The sequence below is a fragment of the Eptesicus fuscus genome, chromosome 16 (genome assembly GCF_027574615.1).
Source record: "Eptesicus fuscus isolate TK198812 chromosome 16, DD_ASM_mEF_20220401, whole genome shotgun sequence".
Lineage (NCBI taxonomy): Eukaryota > Metazoa > Chordata > Mammalia > Chiroptera > Vespertilionidae > Eptesicus > Eptesicus fuscus.
Window position 1 is genome coordinate 34315805 of NC_072488.1, and position 17906 is coordinate 34333710.

The following is a 17906-nucleotide window of genomic DNA, read 5'->3' on the forward strand; positions in this document are numbered from 1 at the left end:
TTACCTTGTGAAAAAGGAAGGCAAAATAAAGATTTTTCAGACATTCAAAAGCTAAAAGAATTCATTATCAGTAAATCTGCATTACAAGACATGTTAAAGGCAGTACTTAAAGCAAAAGGAAAATAATAGCAGATGTAAATCTGAATCTACACAAAGAAATTAAGAACTGGAAATAATAACTAAATGGGTAAATATAGACTTTTTAATTATTATGTAAGTTAATAAGTTATTATTTAAATTAATACGTGTGGCTGTAGCCATGTTTTGCCTCCCATTTTTCACTTATATATCTGACTCCCAAGAAGAACAGTTTACTGGAATTTTATAACAGTAGGGCTACCCACAAATGGGATCATGAAAATGTCATCATTATACCAAATATTCTTCTAGTTTATATTTTTCCTCCTTGATCAAATATTATAATTTGTTACACTATTAAGTGAATTATTTACATTTTATAACTTAAAGCTAATCACATTGTACTAGACAATTCTATCATAATTCTTACAGTATCAAATTTTCTTCCTTTGGGAAGGTAAGGGGCAGGAAGACATGTCTTATTGTACATCACCTTAGGGAATAAAATCTCTCAGAAAGGTTTTTGTGGGAGGGATCTCTATTGTTTTACTGATATAAAGAAGTCCAGAAATCCTTTTAAAAATGACAGAAAATCTTTAAATGGGCCTAACTCTGGCATTGTTTTAATGCCAAGTCCCTAAGGGCAATAATATCTTGATTTTAATAAGTCTGGACAAAGTTTAGAGGCTGCTGTTATCCCCCAAAAGATGGCAATGTGTGGGTTACATCTTTGATCCACATTCAAACCGATTTCATCCTTGCCCTTGGAGGTACCACTAGGATAGTCAGCAGCAATGCCGCCGGGTGGGGCCTGTACAACTCTAACAGGAATTCTGTGGGATTTCTCATAGCCTATAGTGGCCCAGAACAATGGTATTTACTGTTGACAGAAGCATATTCCTGTTGACAGAATTGGCTAGAGGGTTGTGTCAGGTGCTAGATTATTGGGTGTAGCGTACTGTATATTCTTCCATTGTTGGATGTAATATTCTATAAAGTTCAATTATGTCAAGTTAGTTGACAGTGCTGGTTAGATCTTCTATATTTTTATTTTTCTCTATATATGTTCTATCTGTTATTAAGAGCAGCTTTTGAATTCTCTATAATTTTAATGTGTTTTCTCATTGCAGTTCTATCAGATTTTACTTCTTGTTTGGAAACTGTTATTAGGTACATGAATGTTTAAGACTCCTTTATCATTACTAAATGACCCTCCTTACCCCTGGTAATATTCTTTGCCCTGAAAGCTACTTTATCTGATGTTGATATGGCCACTCCAGCTTTCTTTAAATTAGTATTATTTTGATATATCTTTTCCAGCAATTTACTTATAACATAGTTATGTCTTGATATTTAAAATAGGTTTGTTATAAAAAGCACATAGTGGATCTTGCTTTTATATCCAATCTGCATATCTCTGTCTTTTAATTAGAACATTAGAACATTTTGACCATTTACATTTAATGTGATTTTTTATATGGTTGGGTATAAATCTACCATCCTGAAATTTGTTTCATAATTGAATTATTTGCTCCTGTTCCCTTTTTTCTCTTTTTCTCCCTTTTTTGTATTAAATAATTTTATGATTTCATTTTATCTCTATGGTTATTATGTATAATTCTTTATCATTTTAATGGATGCTCAGTCTTGATTAATTTAATAACCATTTTAATTAATTTAATTATTCAAGTTAAAAAACACAGATTCAATCATGCTGATAAAAAGATAATGTTAAACTGGGAACGTGTCTATATATTTCTAGAACTGAATTTGGATCTATACATTATTGAAAATATCTCATCCATATGTTTATTCACATAAAGACTTAAACACTATTAAATTCTACTTAAAAGCCAAGTTGCCTCAGGCAAAGAGCAGTCAGTGAGTTTGAGATGGTGATCAAGGTATGAGTGTGGAGGATGCAAACATCAGTTAGTAAGTGAGAGACCTATTATATGTCCAGTGCTCAGTGTTATATACAGTTTATCCTTGAACAAAGTGGGGGTTAAGGTTACCTACCTTTCCACAGAGTCAAAATCTATATATACCTTCAATTCCCCAAAAACCTAACTACTAATAGCCTACTGTTGACCAGAAGCATTACCAACATAAACAGTAGATTAACATATATTTTGTGTTATATGTATTACATACTGTATTCTTACAATAAAGTAAGTCTGTTATTAAGAATATAATAAGAAAGAAAAAATACATTTACATTATGTATTGAAAAATATCCTCATATGAATTGACCCACACAGTTCAAACCCATGTTATTATTCAAGGGTCAAATGTACATCACTTATGGAATCCTCACTACAGCTGGTAACTGTTATCTGATTTTACAAGATGCATACAGTAAGATCTAGATAACCATGTATTGCATAAGTTTACAGAGTAACACAAATAACAAACAGGGGAGAAGAGACGAGAATCCAGATCTGATTCACCTAAAGCCCCTGTAACACAGATGACTGCTAGATCCAAGACAATTGTCAGAAATGATGTCCCTAGCATCTCACATAGTATCAACCTATAAATAAATGAGCGCTCAAAAAGCATTTGTTGAATGAATGAATGAATGAATGAGAAAATGTAAAAGTAAAAGTGGATTCAAATACAGCCCACCTCATGAGGGTGTCTGCTGATTCTAAAGTACAGTCATAGAGCTATCTCCTTTTATAAAATGCTGTCCCACCTCCCAAACACACCCTTGGCATACCACACAACATTTTTGTTTTTTGGGGGGGGGTTCTTAATCCCTTTCTTCTCCCCAAAGAAAATTTTTGCATTTCCAATCTACTGAGGAGTCAATAAGGACCTCTTTCTCCATATTTGGGATGGATTCTACTAATGATGACATAGTTGAAAAAAACAGCAACTTTTCAAAAGTTAGGAACTAACTCTAGATATAAGCAAATTAAGGACATCTACAGCCATATGCTGGGCCTGGTCTTATACCAATTAGAAAAGAAAAATTACAGACAGTGCCTGGTTTAAATTCAGGAATAAACTCAGTAGGACTTCTTGATGGAGAGGTAGAATTACTTGAGCAAGATGAAAGTTTGGCCCTGAAACCAGTTTAGGATTTTTAAAATCTGATGTGAATTTGCATGTGGACCAAGAGTCACTAAAGACATTCCTCAATGTTGCTACATAGCCTATCACAAGATCCATGACAGAGCACAGGAGGTAAAGGTGAGTTTTAAGCTTAATCCTAGCCTGGATTAAATCAATTTATTTAGAGTATTTCAGGCCTCTACATTCAAGTGTGAGCACAGGTCAGAGGTCAGGCATTGAGTAGGAAGTCAGGCTGTTGGGGCTACCCTCTGTCTCCTTTTTAGACTCATGCCTCTATTCTCTTAGACATGGACAAGTAATACATGTTTCGCAGAGAATCTAGGCCACGACATTAGTTGCTAGAGCTGTTGCAAACTAGGATCTCAGTTCATAAAGATGACCCACCTGTCCAACAGGTGTTCCCCTTTGCCCCTGATTATAGCATGAAGACTCAGAGTTTATTATTTTTAACAAAATAGTAATCATTTATTACATTTGAGTTATGCTTTACAACTTACAAAGCACTTTCATTTTCATTATTGCATGGACAAGGCCAAACAGGTCTGACAGCAGGGCAAATAAATAAAAGTGAGAACTGTTTTTTTAAAAAAAGCCACTTTGAGTACAAACACTGAAAATCCAAGAAGAAAATTGAAAATTAGAAACATAAACCTATAACCATGACCAAAAAGGAGAGAAACACGTGGATCAAGAACCTACAGAGCAAAGCAGCATACAAATTGGAGCAATCAATATGAATCACAAGAAAACCAGAGCTACAGATCAAAATCTAAACCACACCAGCCAATTCTGAAATAACCACTTATGTCTCTGAATATAGGAACAATGCAACTTCTCCGAGATAAATCATTGACACTCATTACCTACAAAGATTTGGTGAGCAGAGAGCCTGTTTTATTCAGGTAGCAAGGCATTATAAAAAGAAATCTTAATTCAGGAAAAATGTTCATTCCTGCATTGTTTTTCTAATTTCTTCTAATTCTGATCCAACTTCAAAATGAAATTTCTCTACCTCAGCACACCCACTCCATCCTAGTCATCAACAACACTCACTGCATACTGCTGCGTGCAATAAATATTGTCCCTATAAAGCACTATGTAATGGTACATGACTGCTATTTTATTAAATATAATAATCTTTTGTTAACATAATAAAACATAAATACAATAATATAAAATACATACATTATACATTTATATTAACCTTATTTATATCTCTGAGCCTGCTCACTGGAATCAAGGGAAGACAGGAGGACCTTGTTGGACTAGGTCATCTTTATAGACTGGTTTACACAGCACAACAAAACAAACGGATTAATAGTACACATTAGTTTACTTGCTTGTAATAATTATAAAGGGAGAATGAACTGCCCTACTCAACCTCTGATGGGGTCTCTGAGCACCACCAACTCACAATATGTTCATGCTAGGGCCCTCTGGCTCTTCATAATTCAAACTCAAAAGTCAAATTTAATTTATTCAGATTAAAATGAGAGACCGCTCAGGTTGGAAATTTACCAAAAATCAACTTATTTGACTATTACATAGGGTAATATTATTCAGAGTACATTCAATAAATGTAAACAGGTTTTAAGACGCAGTTAGTTGGTCCTTTAGTGATCTCTCTAACAAAATGATAAGGTTATCAGTATTTGTCCATGGGACATTCTAATATTTTCAAGAGTTACTGAACCCGCTGAAGCTGGCTAAACATTTTCTTGCTAGTTTGTTTGAATGGTGTGTAGCTTTGAAGTCCAGGAATCTATATGTAAATTTAAAGGGTAAGGCAAAAATTAGGTTTACAGTTGTGTATGCAAAACAGAGTTTATTCTTATGTTATTGTTTATTATTGTACTAGAGGCCCAGTGCATGATTGAGTCATGCACGTGTAGGGTCCCCTACACGCTTTCGCTTTTGGTGGTGGAGCTGGGTGCCTGTCCGCTGGTGCACCAGGCCTTTCAGAAGCCTCCGGCTCCCTGCGCCTCTCAACAGCAGGGTAGCCCCCCTCAGTGGCAGCGGATCCGTGCCTCTCAATGGCCGGATAGGCCACCCCGAGTCCCGCCCCCCAGCCTCCCGCCGCCCAATCGTGGGCGTAGCGGAGTGATGGTAATTTACATGTTACTCTATTATTAGATAGGATTACTAGAGGCCCGGTGCATGAATTTGTGCATGGGTAGGATCCCTCAGCCTGGCTGGAGATCAGAGCCAAGAGACTGACCGGGGCAGCCGGTCAGGGGGAGAGACCACAGGAGGTTGGCCAGCGGGGGGGAGGGACTGTGGGAGGTTGGCTGTGGGAGCGCACTGACCACCAGGGGGCAGCTCCTGCATTGAGCATCTGCCCCCTGGTGGTCAGTGTGCATCATAGCTGTTATCCAGTCATAACAGTCGCTTAGGCTTTTGTATACCGTATTTTCCGGCGTATAAGATGACTGGGCGTATAAGATTTTCCTGGGTTAAAAAGTCATCTTATACGCCGGAAAATATGGTAGTCCAATATATCTAATCCATTATATCTAATCCCATCAATATAGTCCAATATACCGTATTTTCCGGCGTATAAAACGACTTTTTAACCCAGGAAAATCTTATACGCCCAGTCATCTTATACGCCGGAAAGGACGGTATATAGATTTTCCCTACAAACCTACTTTTGCCCCACCCTGTATATTTAACTGCTCGGAGACTCAGTTTCCTCATTTGTAAAAAGCTCACTTCACAGAACTATTATGAGAATCAAATGAGATAATGTATGTAAAACAACCATGTTAGTGCCTGGCACATGGTGGGCAGACATTTGGTCAAACATAATTCTGGGTGTATCTATGAGAGCGTTTCTGGATGAGATGAGCATCTAAATAGGTAGGCTGAATAAAATAGACTGCCCTCCCTAATGTGGGTGTACCTCATCAAATCAAGTGACCTAAATAGAACAGAAAGTTTAGTAAGAGAGAACTCCTCATGCCTGGCTGATTAAACTAAGACATTGGTCTTCTCCTTCAGACTCCAACTGAAAAATCGGCTCTTGGGACTATTGGCATTCAAACTGAAACTTATACCACTGAATTTCGTGGTTCTCAGTCCTTATGACTCACAGCAGAACTACCATTGTTGGGGGCAGAAATAGAATAGTGGGGATTAGCTACAATTAAAAGAAATATTAATCATGCTCTGTTAACCATGATTGCTCTGATTAGAGAAAGCACATTCCAACCTGGCTGAGAGTTGTACACCACCGGACATGAGAGTTAACCTCGGAACACAGTCCATTCGCCTTTTCCAAGAACTGCCTATTATCATAGAAAGATTAACATTCTTGTTGCTGAAACAATCTAGTCCCAGAGGCATCCACCCTTTGCAACACCCAGCCTCCATTGCCTATAACCTGGTCCTGGAGGTGCCTGCCCTTTGTGACCCTCTCTTGTAATCGTTGGTCATTATAGCCCACATTGCCTATAACCTATAACCAATATACCTTGCCTACTTCCTCATGCCTGTAATTCCTACTTTCCCATATAATCTTTGTCCTTCTACCCAATATAAGCAACTGCTTATGTGGAGGGGTAGAGCAGATTTTCGTGGATGACCTGCTGCTCTCCTATACTGCTGGCAGTATTGGAATAAACGCTCATATATGATTCAACTCTGTTTCTGCTTAATTGGCTCAAATAGTGACAGGCAGCCCAGACCCATTGGTTGTCCAGTTTCACCATTAGCTCTCCTGGGTTTTCAGCTTTCCAACTATTGATCTTGGTACTTCTCAGCCTCCATAATCACATGAGCCAATATTTTATACTATATAAAGGATATGTATTTTTTATACAGGGTGTCCCAAAAAAATGTATACACACTTTAACAGCTGACAGCTCAATTTTGAAAATAAAATGTATTTTAATAAACACTGCTTTTATAATTATTTAAAGTATATGTATATCTTTTTGGGACACCCTATATTTAATACATTTATTTATATAGTTCATTATATATTTGATTTTAATATAATTAAGTTATTACATACTACATATATTCTTAATATTAATGAGTATTCATAAATATTTATAGATATAGTCTTATTTATTTTATTGCACCAACATACCTTGCCTACTTCCTCATGCCTGTAATTCCTACTTTCCCATATAATCTTTGTTCTTCTACCCAATATAAGAGTTACATTTATTTATTTATTTATTTATATTATGTTATATTTATTTATTTTTGTTATATGTTATATTTAAAATTTTTATACTATATTTATTTATAAATAAATTTCTTCATTTATATATGGTATACAGGGGTGGGAAAAGTAGGTTTAAAGTATCCACTTTCATTGGTCATTGGTTAACTTAACAGCCATCATTACCTAAAAGATAAATAATAAGTAAAGATATGAAATAACAATGATAAAACAAATAATGTAATAATTAATATATGAATAATAATGCAAGAATAAACTTTGTTTCATGTACTCACCACTGTAAACCTACTTTTGTTCCCCCACCCCTATATATTAGTACATCTCCTATTGGTTCTGTGTCTCTGGAGAACCCTGACTAACTAGTCATCTGTGGCCACCGGACATCTAGACAAGAGGAATCCTCCCCCTTGGCCTCATACTTGAGAGAAGCCTGCATATCACAAACAAACAGAATAAAAATACATTTGTTAAAGAACATACTGGCCCCTCTATTGTTCATCACCCAGCATCCATTGTTGCCACAACACAACCAGGAGCCCTAAACATCCACTCTCATAATCAACACTGTTCAGACCCCAGAAAGTCTCCACATTTCTCCCTACACTCTCAAAACAAAAAGCAGCTGTGTTTGAATGCCATGAACATTTGTGGGCAGTGCTGCTGCTGACATTGATATTGACACTACTTGAGAATGTGAAAAAAATTGAGCATTAGAATTGCTTGGCTAAAAGAATAGACATATGAGTTATCTTGTCAAATCTTTCCTCCTCATAGATAGCTTGCATTCAATAGATTCTTGCATAACTTTGGTTTCCCAGCAGTGCCGAGCATTCTTTTCATGCTTTTCTTTGTGTCCCAATTCATGACTTCAGAGGGACTCATGAATAAACATGGATTCACAGCAGTGGCACTGGGGTGACTAGGGAACATTTTGCAATATTCAACCATTCATATTACCCTTAAATTTATGAATTTATATAAATCTAGGTGTAACATTCATGCACTGAATCCTTAACAGTAAATGCTAAAATTAAAAATAATTCCGTTTTCTTAAAAATAAGATTTAATTACATTTCAAATATTAAATTAATGTCAGTGTGATTTACACAACTTCAATTTTAAAATTTTATGCCATTAATTAGTTTATATTTTGAATTTTATTGTAATACATACTTTTAAATATTTTAGAAAAAAAGTAACTTTTGGAAGCATACATGAGAATAGTTTCACTTTTTTGTTTTCTGTTCAATGTGCTGTACATTTTTAGAAAAATATTTTACACTTTCATTATGATTATAGTTTTTATTTCTTATACCACTAGTGTCAATAGAAAACCTAATGTGTGAAAATCCTAATTATTACCTCATAAGTTATTTTTGTTAAAATTAAAGAAAATAAAACATATATACATACATATATATACATATCTATATATATATATATCCTTATTTTATTACTTAGCCAAACATCTCAATATGTGACTGAGATATGCACGGTAACAATTAAATTCTGTCATCTTTGATTTTCTGCCAACCTTCAGTCACATAATAAGAATAGCTTTAAACACATTTGTCAATTTTGCCATTAGGAAGGTATAATTGTCACGATATAGGGTAGATGTGTTTTATGTACTAGTCTGATAGCTTGATTTACACCTATAAAATACTTAGACATACGTTATACAGGTCTCCATTTGCACTCTTGCCTTAGAACCCACAAATATGAAGGTGATGGCCATGTTCCCAATCCATTCAGGGTGCTAGATAAGTAACCTTCAAGGGTGAGGTATAACTATGCACATTACATATGGCCACACAGACTTTTTGTTTTGTTTTAAGTTCAAGAAGAAACATTAAACTTGGAGGCCATGAAAGTAAGGGGAAAATTCAGCCAATCAGCTGGTGACTGAAATATCACACATATGAATAGGAGAGAGGGAGGATGCTTAGGTATTCACCTTGGATGGTCAGCATCTTCTAGACTCCTCAGGCTGCCTCTGTGGTATGCAACACAAGGATTATTTATTTTTTTAATTGAAAGTTTATATTTTTTTACCACCTTTACTCATTTCTCCAACCCCCACTCCATGCCTCTGGCAATCACCATTGTCTGTATCTGAGTTTAGTTTTATTTGTTTATTTGTTTAGATTCCACATTTAAGTAAAATTGCATGGTGTCTGTCCTTCTCTATCTTACTTATATCACTTAGCATAATGTCCTCAAGAGCCATCATGATTCTCTTCTTTTTTATGGCTGAATAATATTCCATTGTATGGAGATCTATCTACCTACTGTAGATTTATATATGTCAAACTTTCTTTATTCATTCATTCATTCATGGACACTTGGGTAATTTCTATTTCTTTCTTCAGATAAATAACCAGAAGTGAAATTGTTGGATCATATGACAGCTTTACTTTTAATTTTTTGAGGGAATTCCATACTATTTCCCACAGTGGCTGTATCAATTTACATTCCTATCAACAGTGCACCAAGGGTTCCCTTTTCTCCACATCCTTACCAATGCTTGCTATTTTTTGTCTTTTTTTTAATAATAGCTACTTTCACTGGTGTGAGGTAATACCTCATTGTGGTTTTAAATTGCATTTCTCTGATAATTAGTGATGTTGAACACCTTTTCACGTACCTACTGCCCATCTGTACATCTGTATGTCTTTGGAAAAATGTCTATGCCATTTTTTAATTAGATTGTCAGGAGTTTCGTTTGTTTGCTTGCTTTTTGGTATTGAGTTTCATGAGCTCTTTATATATTTTGGATATTAACCTCTTATCAAATATTTGATTTGTAAGTATTTTCTCCCATTCTGTAGGCTGCTTTTTAATTTTGTTGATGGCTTCTTTAGCTGTGCAGAAGCTTTTTAGTTTGATGTAGTCCCACTTGCTTATTTTGCTTATGTTGCCTTTGTTTTGGTATCAAATCCAAAAAAAAATCACCAAGATCAATGTCAAGAAGCTAACTGCTTATGTTTTTCTCCTAGGACTTTTATGTTTTTAGGTCTTATGTACAAGTCTTGAATACACTTTGAGTTAATTTTTGTGTATGAGTAAGATAGTAGTCCAGTTTTATTCTTTTCCCTTGGCCGTCCATTTTTCCTAAGGTCATTTATTGAAAAGGCTGTTCTGTTTCCATTGTACATTCTTGGTTCCTCTGTCATAAATTAATCTACTATATATATGTGTTAGTTTACTTCTGGGCTCTATATTCTGTTCCATGGATCTATATGTCTATTTTTATGCCAATACTGTACTGTTTCATTACTACAGCTTTGTAATATAGCTTGAAATCAGGTTGCGTGAAACTTTTAGCTTTGTTCTTCTTTCTCAAGACTGCTTTGGCTACTTGGTGTCTTTTGTAGGGAAGTCATGGTCTTGACAAAATAATTTCCTCTTCTGTTTATCCAAGTGATTTGGATGTCCCTGATACATCTAGAATAAATATAACACAGTATCTGATAGAGCTCTGCACTCCTAATACCTCAGAGGAAAAGATAGGGGAACCTCTTTCCAGTTTTGCTTCTGGTAGGAATCAGCCTCCTCTAGCTAGAATCAGCCCCTGTCAAAGCAAGGCCTTTGGAGAACTGGAGTCTCATCTCAGCAGCAGCCTCAGCAACTTGGCCACTGAACTTTTGACTACTTGGGTTTGTCATTGAATTTGAGATCTTGAAAAAGATCCTTGGATTCTTTACTCCTCCATTTTCCCATCTTTATTATGTAAATAGACCATCTGTTTTCTTTAATGATTCACAGAAGAAGGCTTGTGCAAAAGAAACTCTCCTTATTAGATATAGTGTTGTTTGATCTAGTAAGAGACTGCCTCCAATGGTACAGTAAGACATATGGATGGGTTTCAGAAGAAAGAAAAGAATAGTTTAATGTTTAAAGGAGATGAACAACAAGTCTTCTTCATTGGGACTACTGAAATGATTGAGTAAACTGGCCCCCTGGCCATGAATGGCCCTAGAAGTAAATGAGAAGATGAAATTTGTTGTTTTGGGTGTGTGTGTGTTTTTTTTTTGTTTGTTTTTTGTGGGGTTTTTTTTTTGGGGGGGTGCGGGGTACCCATTTATATGCCATTACTTTTTCCCTCTATGGTACAGGGATGTGCATTCCCAACCACTCTTCCTTATGCACACTTGGTACCCATATTCTGGAGACCTTTGCTAGGAAAATGGTGTAATTAATACACTAATTCATTGGGGATTACTATGAAGTAAATTTACTTTCCCTTTTAAAGTTACCTTCTGATGGCACAATGACTTAACTCAAAGTAATGACCAATACCAATGAGGGATGACTTTGGCCATCCCCATGCATGTAATGTATAAGATCTCTGAAGGATCATCCATACCTGGACACACAGTCTGGAGGGAAAGAGAGCTCCAAGTCTGACAGAACTGTATACTTTCAAAGCAAAAGTGTGTGACTTCCTTCAGTTAATTCTCAAAACAATCCAGGTAAGTACGCATTATTGTTAACATTCCTAGTTGACAGGTGAAGAGATGGAAGCTTATAGTTTTCCCAAGACATATCAGTCAGTACACAGTGAAATCTCGTTGTGGACATAAGCCAGTCACACCCCAAAGACACTAACCACTGTGCATAACACTTCTTAAAAGAGAAAGTGCCCTCAGAAAGCAGACCCATATATACAAGCACCCTCTGACAACTTTTACTTAGTAAAATTCTTAAAGACTGCAGAGCTGCTATTGAGGTCTAAGTTCTGTATTACCCTTCTGTTCTGCTTTGACCATCTGGATTTATGAACCACAGGCAGAGGAGGAAAGCTAATCCCAATTGTGACTTTTTACACCCGATGCCTCTAATAGTTCACCCTTGCTCAATGGGTCTGTCTTTGTGGGGGAACCATTAACAGGAGATGGAGAGGACGCGGAAGGCAGAAAAAGAGAGGAATTGCAGCTGAGAGCAACAAGACAACAGCAAATGCAATTCTTCACCTCCAAAGCCCTTGGACAATTCCCTCTCTTGGCAAAACAAGACCTACAGCATAGACTTCTCTCTTCTGGGAGCTTATTCTTGATAATGGCTTCATAGTGCTCTGCGGGGCTTTTAAACTTGGCAATGTCCTGGGTTATGTCCCTCGGTCCTCTTCCTCTCATCTCTGTGCGTGTGAGAGACAGAGATTAGTTTTCATCTTATTTGACAGACAGGCAACCGGAGACTCAGAGTTGTTATGTGCCTTGCCTAAGATCACACAGCTAGTAACTAGAAAAATGAAGATTAAACCCAGATTTCCTGACTGCCAGACCAGGATTCTTTCCAATCACCCCTGCAGCTTCTTAAAAACCATATGGCTCCACATTCCACTCCTATGTATTTACCCAATAGAAAAGAAAATATATATTACCCATACAAAGGCTTGTACACAAATGTCATAGCAGCTTTGTTACATGGCCAAAACTGGAAATGTCCCAAATATCCATCACGAGGTAACCAAATATACAATTGTATATGCATACGATTACTTCTCAGCTATAAAAAGTGAGAACTATTGAACACACAACAACATGGATGAATCTCAAAATAACTGTGCTGAATAAAAATCGTCAGACAAAAAAGAGCCCATGATGCATGATTCCACTTATATAAAACTCTAGAAAGTGCAAACTAATCTATAGTGACAGAGAGCAAGCAGATCAGTGGTTGCTTTGGGGATGGCAGAGGGAACCAGAGGGACAGAAACCAAGGATTACAAAGGAACACAGAAAACTTCTGAGGAGCGGACATGTTCACTCACTTCACTGTGGTGATGGTTTCACAGGTATGTGCATTTACCAAAATGTATCACATTAAGTGTGTAGTTTATTGTATTTCAGTTATAACTTAATGTTATTTTTTTAAATGATATGGCTTGATTTGGACTTAGAATGTGACAGTTCAACCATCCCTCACCCCACCTAACCCCCAAAGATGCTCTCTTTCCTCAAGCTTTGGTCTATAGCAAGGCCATTGCTGATGGGATGGTGAAGGGGATCTGACTAATACTGATGAACAATTACTATACTCACAATATTGGTCTTTTCCTCCTCTTTATTAATACAAATTTAGGGTGATGGTGGATTCCCTCCAGGCAGAGGATTTTCTTTTTTTGCTGAGAGGGGGATCACTTAGTAAAACAAACAGAAGCACTTATCATTATTCTTCCTATTAAAGAAGCCTAGTAAACATTTGGACTAGCCTTGCAGATTTAAGACAGATGTTTCCATTGTAGAGGGATGAAAAATGCAGAGAGAAAGGAGAGAACCAAAAAAGAAGCAAGGGGGATGGGGGGGCCTTTGGGGTACTGGAGACAGCAGAGGCAGGACTGAAGCCTTAATGCAAAGGCCCTCCTAAATCAGCAAGCAGATTGCTGGGCTAAGGGTCAGCCGCTACATCTCTGCATGGTCCTGCTGGTCAGGAGCCCAAGCGCCCTGGAATTCGAGATATTCTGGGACTTTTGTGCTTATAGACTTAAGAAGCACAGATGACCCTCTTTGCCTGAGATGCGAAGGGGGACCAACCCTTTTCCCTACAAGTACTGGAGACCGTTCCCATCCCTACCCATGAAAGTCAACTGAATTACACATGGGCTGCCCCACCTTCTTCACCAGCTCAGGGACAAATATGCAGTTTGAGACATGGGGGGAAAACACTGGAATTGGGTTGTCAAGAAGTAGGCATGGCCCTAGCAGGTTTGGCTCAGTTGATAAACTGTCCATTGTGGACTGAAGGTTCCCAGGTTGTATTCCGGTCAAGGGCACATCCCTCAGTTGCAGGCTCCTCCCTGGCGCAGGTCCTGGTCAGGGCACTGGCAGGAGGCAACCAATTGATGTTTCTCTCTCGCATCAATGTTTCTCTGTCACATAGATGTTTCTCTCTGTCTTTACCTCTTTCTTCCACTCTCTTTAAAAATCAATGGAAAAATATCCTTGGGTAAGGAAGGAAGGAGAAGGAGGGGAAGGAAGAGGGGAAGGAGGAGGGGGATGGGGACAGGGAGGGAGAAGAGGAGGATGAGGAGGAAGAGAAGGGGGGGGAGGAGGAGGAGGAGGCATGACCTCAAGGTTGGAAGAAAGTTTTCTGCCCTGCATCTGACTGAAGGAATAACTGGTTTAAAAGTGGTGGATTCCCTCTGAAGAGATGCCAAGACTCTGTCCTGGGACTGTCTCCACTTGAAGAGGGGGTGCAACTCCTGAGACAATGGGAGTCTGTGGCCAGGAGCCATTTTGTGGCTGTTAAGGACTTGCCTGGAAAAGCTATCTGCCACTGAAGGCCTGATGTAGAGGAAGCTTCCTGCCTATCAGCAGCACTTCAAACAGCAGGGAAGGGGCTCTGATAACATGGGCACAGTGAACCTGGGGGTGGCCAATGTTGCCAGCATCACTGATATCAAAGTAATCTCTTAGGAGAACTAGATTGCTTGTTAAAATGTAGACACCCACTAAATCAGCATCTCCACGGACAGAGCATGCCCATTTGAACAGGCTCCCCCATCACTGCTCTCCCAGCTTAGAAGGCTGGGAGCCAGAGTCCCTCTCAGGAGCAGTTCACCACTGACCTTCCTCAGTTCACAGGGAGGGAAGGGAACCTCCCACAAAATAATCAAGACCTTTCCTGCAGTAAACATTTCTCATGAAGTTTCCCCTGCCTACATATTGCATGTCACAGGGATAAAGGGGGAGAAAGTGTCCCTTTCAGTTACTTGCTATCCTGTCGAAAGACACATAGGAAGGCCAGCAGGCAGGAGGCCATGGCGTGCTCTGCTGTGAGTCAAGCACCACACAGGGCCTGGTCCTCTCATCTGATGCAATCCAGGTTCATTCTCATAACAACCCGTGGGCTGAGGTCATTACTCCCATTTCATGGGAGAGTCTAACGCTCCTGCTGCCTATTCATTCCTCTTGACCAAGCAAGCCTTGCTTCTCCATATAGAGACTGCTGCATCACAAAGGCTTGGAACACCAGAATATCTTTAAGGAAGATGCTAGGCCCAGAGAATTCTTTGGGATCCAGAGAGCACAATCCTGTTCCCTCCCCCAACACCTCCTCCTCAAAAATCATCCCATCTTTCCTGATTCCAAATACCTGGCTTGGCTTCCAACAACCCTGCTGGCAATATTTTGGGCTAAAAGGTTCTCCCCAGCCAAGGACATGCTGCAACCCACACACAGCCCAGATCTCTGGGGTGAAGAAGAGACCTGGGAAAGAAGAAAGTCACACCTGTACCTGAGTCATGTCAATATGGAACATGGCAGGACAAACACAGCCTGTCCGGTCACGTCTCCCCAGGCTCTGAGGCTGGTGTTTCCAGAATGTGTGTCATGCTGTTTTCAACCAGGTAGGCCTAGTTGTCTTGGCTGCATGTCTCAATGTGAGCCCCACCTCCAGCCCCACAGGGCGGCCTGCTCCTTGCCAGGTAGCACACACAGTCCAATGCTTTCATATCTCAGAAACAGTTGGGCCTGGGCCCAAGGACTGGTCACCATAGCCCCGATGTGGCTAAAGAGAAACCTAAACTGGAGGCATGGAGATTCCTCCACTCCTCCTCTCTGCAGCGTCTCCATCTCCAAAATGGGAATCAATTGTCTTCATTTGGGTTCCTCCAAAAGCAGACCCCAAGAGAAGGATTTGGGCTCAGGTACTTTATTTGAGAGGTAACACCAGGAAATACAAACACGGGAGGGAAGGAAATATGACAAGGATGAGAAAACAGCCAGGAAATGAATTAGTTATTGTGGTAGGGAACCTTCTTAGGACCCGTATATCAGAACTGTCCCGCTAAAGGATGAAGAGGTGGGGAATGTATCCAGTAACTCTGGTCCCTTATTAGTTGAAGATTGCTCCTGGGAATATTAAACCCCTATTCTTCTGAGCTACCTTACATGTGGGCAGAACAAGCTATCACACAGGAGAAAAACCCATCAGGGAAGCTGAGAAATATGGGAGCCTGAGTAGGGAAGCTGTCAGTGGGCCTAAGAATGTCCACTGTACCTATAGGTGACATCAGAGTTGGGGCCAGGGAGATGGTTGGGGTACCAATAGCGTCTGCTAACTTATCTTCCCCAGAGGGTGAGTTAAATGAGATAATGTATAAAAACCCTTGCTACTGTGGCACATAAGCACATTGTAGGAAAAGGCATTTATTATTATTATTATTATCATCATTATCATCATATCATTACCATTATTGTTATTAACTATGTGGGATTCACAGCACACTCCTTCATAGGCTCTCCTTACCGGATTGGGAACACAGATGCTTCCCTCCTACCTAGACTGAAACTGAAAATTCCTCGGGACCAATGGCTGGTCAGGTCAAGGTACAGGTAAATAAAAGTGTCGCTGGGCATATGGCCCTATGGTACTGGTTCTGAGGATGGTCAACCCAGTACAGCACACACTTCCCCCAGAGCCTGCTGCCTGGCTGAGAATCCACCCTACCTGCTCTGTTGGGTCATCCTAACCTGGACAGGAGGAGCCTTGACTAAATTCCCTTGTGATCTCTTGGTACTCACGTCCTCAAATGTCCACAGCATTCTCACTTTATCTTCTGCTATTCCAGGTCCATGGCTAGAACTCTCCAGCCAAACAATGTGGAAATCCAGCCAGGCAGATGCAGTGAGCCTCCACATGGAACTCATGATCATGAAACACACACTAAACCTGTGGCCCAGTCATAGACAAGGACTGGGTTACCCGGATGACCTTCATTTAGGAAGAACAGAACACAGAATAGCTTTAGTCAATGGGCAGCCAATTATTCCACTTTATAGATGAAAAAAGTGACACTAATAAAAGGGATCCAAGATCATTTAGCTGGTCCTAATTTTGCTAATTCATTCATTCAGTAGACAGCAATCAAGTACCTAATATATTTGAGGGGTTTTTCAGGTGCTAGAACACAGACAGAAATAAGACACACAAAGTTCCCCCAATGTTATGGCACCCACATTCTCCTGCGGATGACAGACAGTAAACAAATAACTAAAGAGTACATTTCAGATAATGATTTGTATTATGAAGAAACTAAATCAGGCTAAGGAGGGAGAAAGTAAAGTTGTCAGGAAAAACTTGTTTAGAACATGACGAGTGATGAGAAAGAAAGAGCCAGGGAAGATCTGGAGGAGGAGCACCAGAGATGAGCAAATGGCAGGTGAGAGGGCCCTGAGGCAGAAAGGCCCTGGCATGCCAGAGAAATGGCTCAGGGCCAGTCTGCCTGCAGCACAGCGGGCAGGGGGCAGAGTCCACCTGGGAGGAAGGCGGAGCACCAGGGTTCCCATGCAAGGAGGCCAATCCATCTCATGGAGCGCATCGGAAGGAATCCTCATACAGCTGCTTCTAATCATCTCTGAAGTGAGATTCTCAACGAAGAGAAAGGAGAAGTGTTGGCATTTTGAAGGGAGAGGGATTGGAAATAGTTTGAAGAGAAAGAAGGTAGGCAAATTCAAAGGGAATGTGGTAAGATTGAGGTACTGAGGTTTATTGTCATAAAGTCAGCATAGTGTGCAATTTCTGCAAGCACATTTAGCTACTTGGTGTG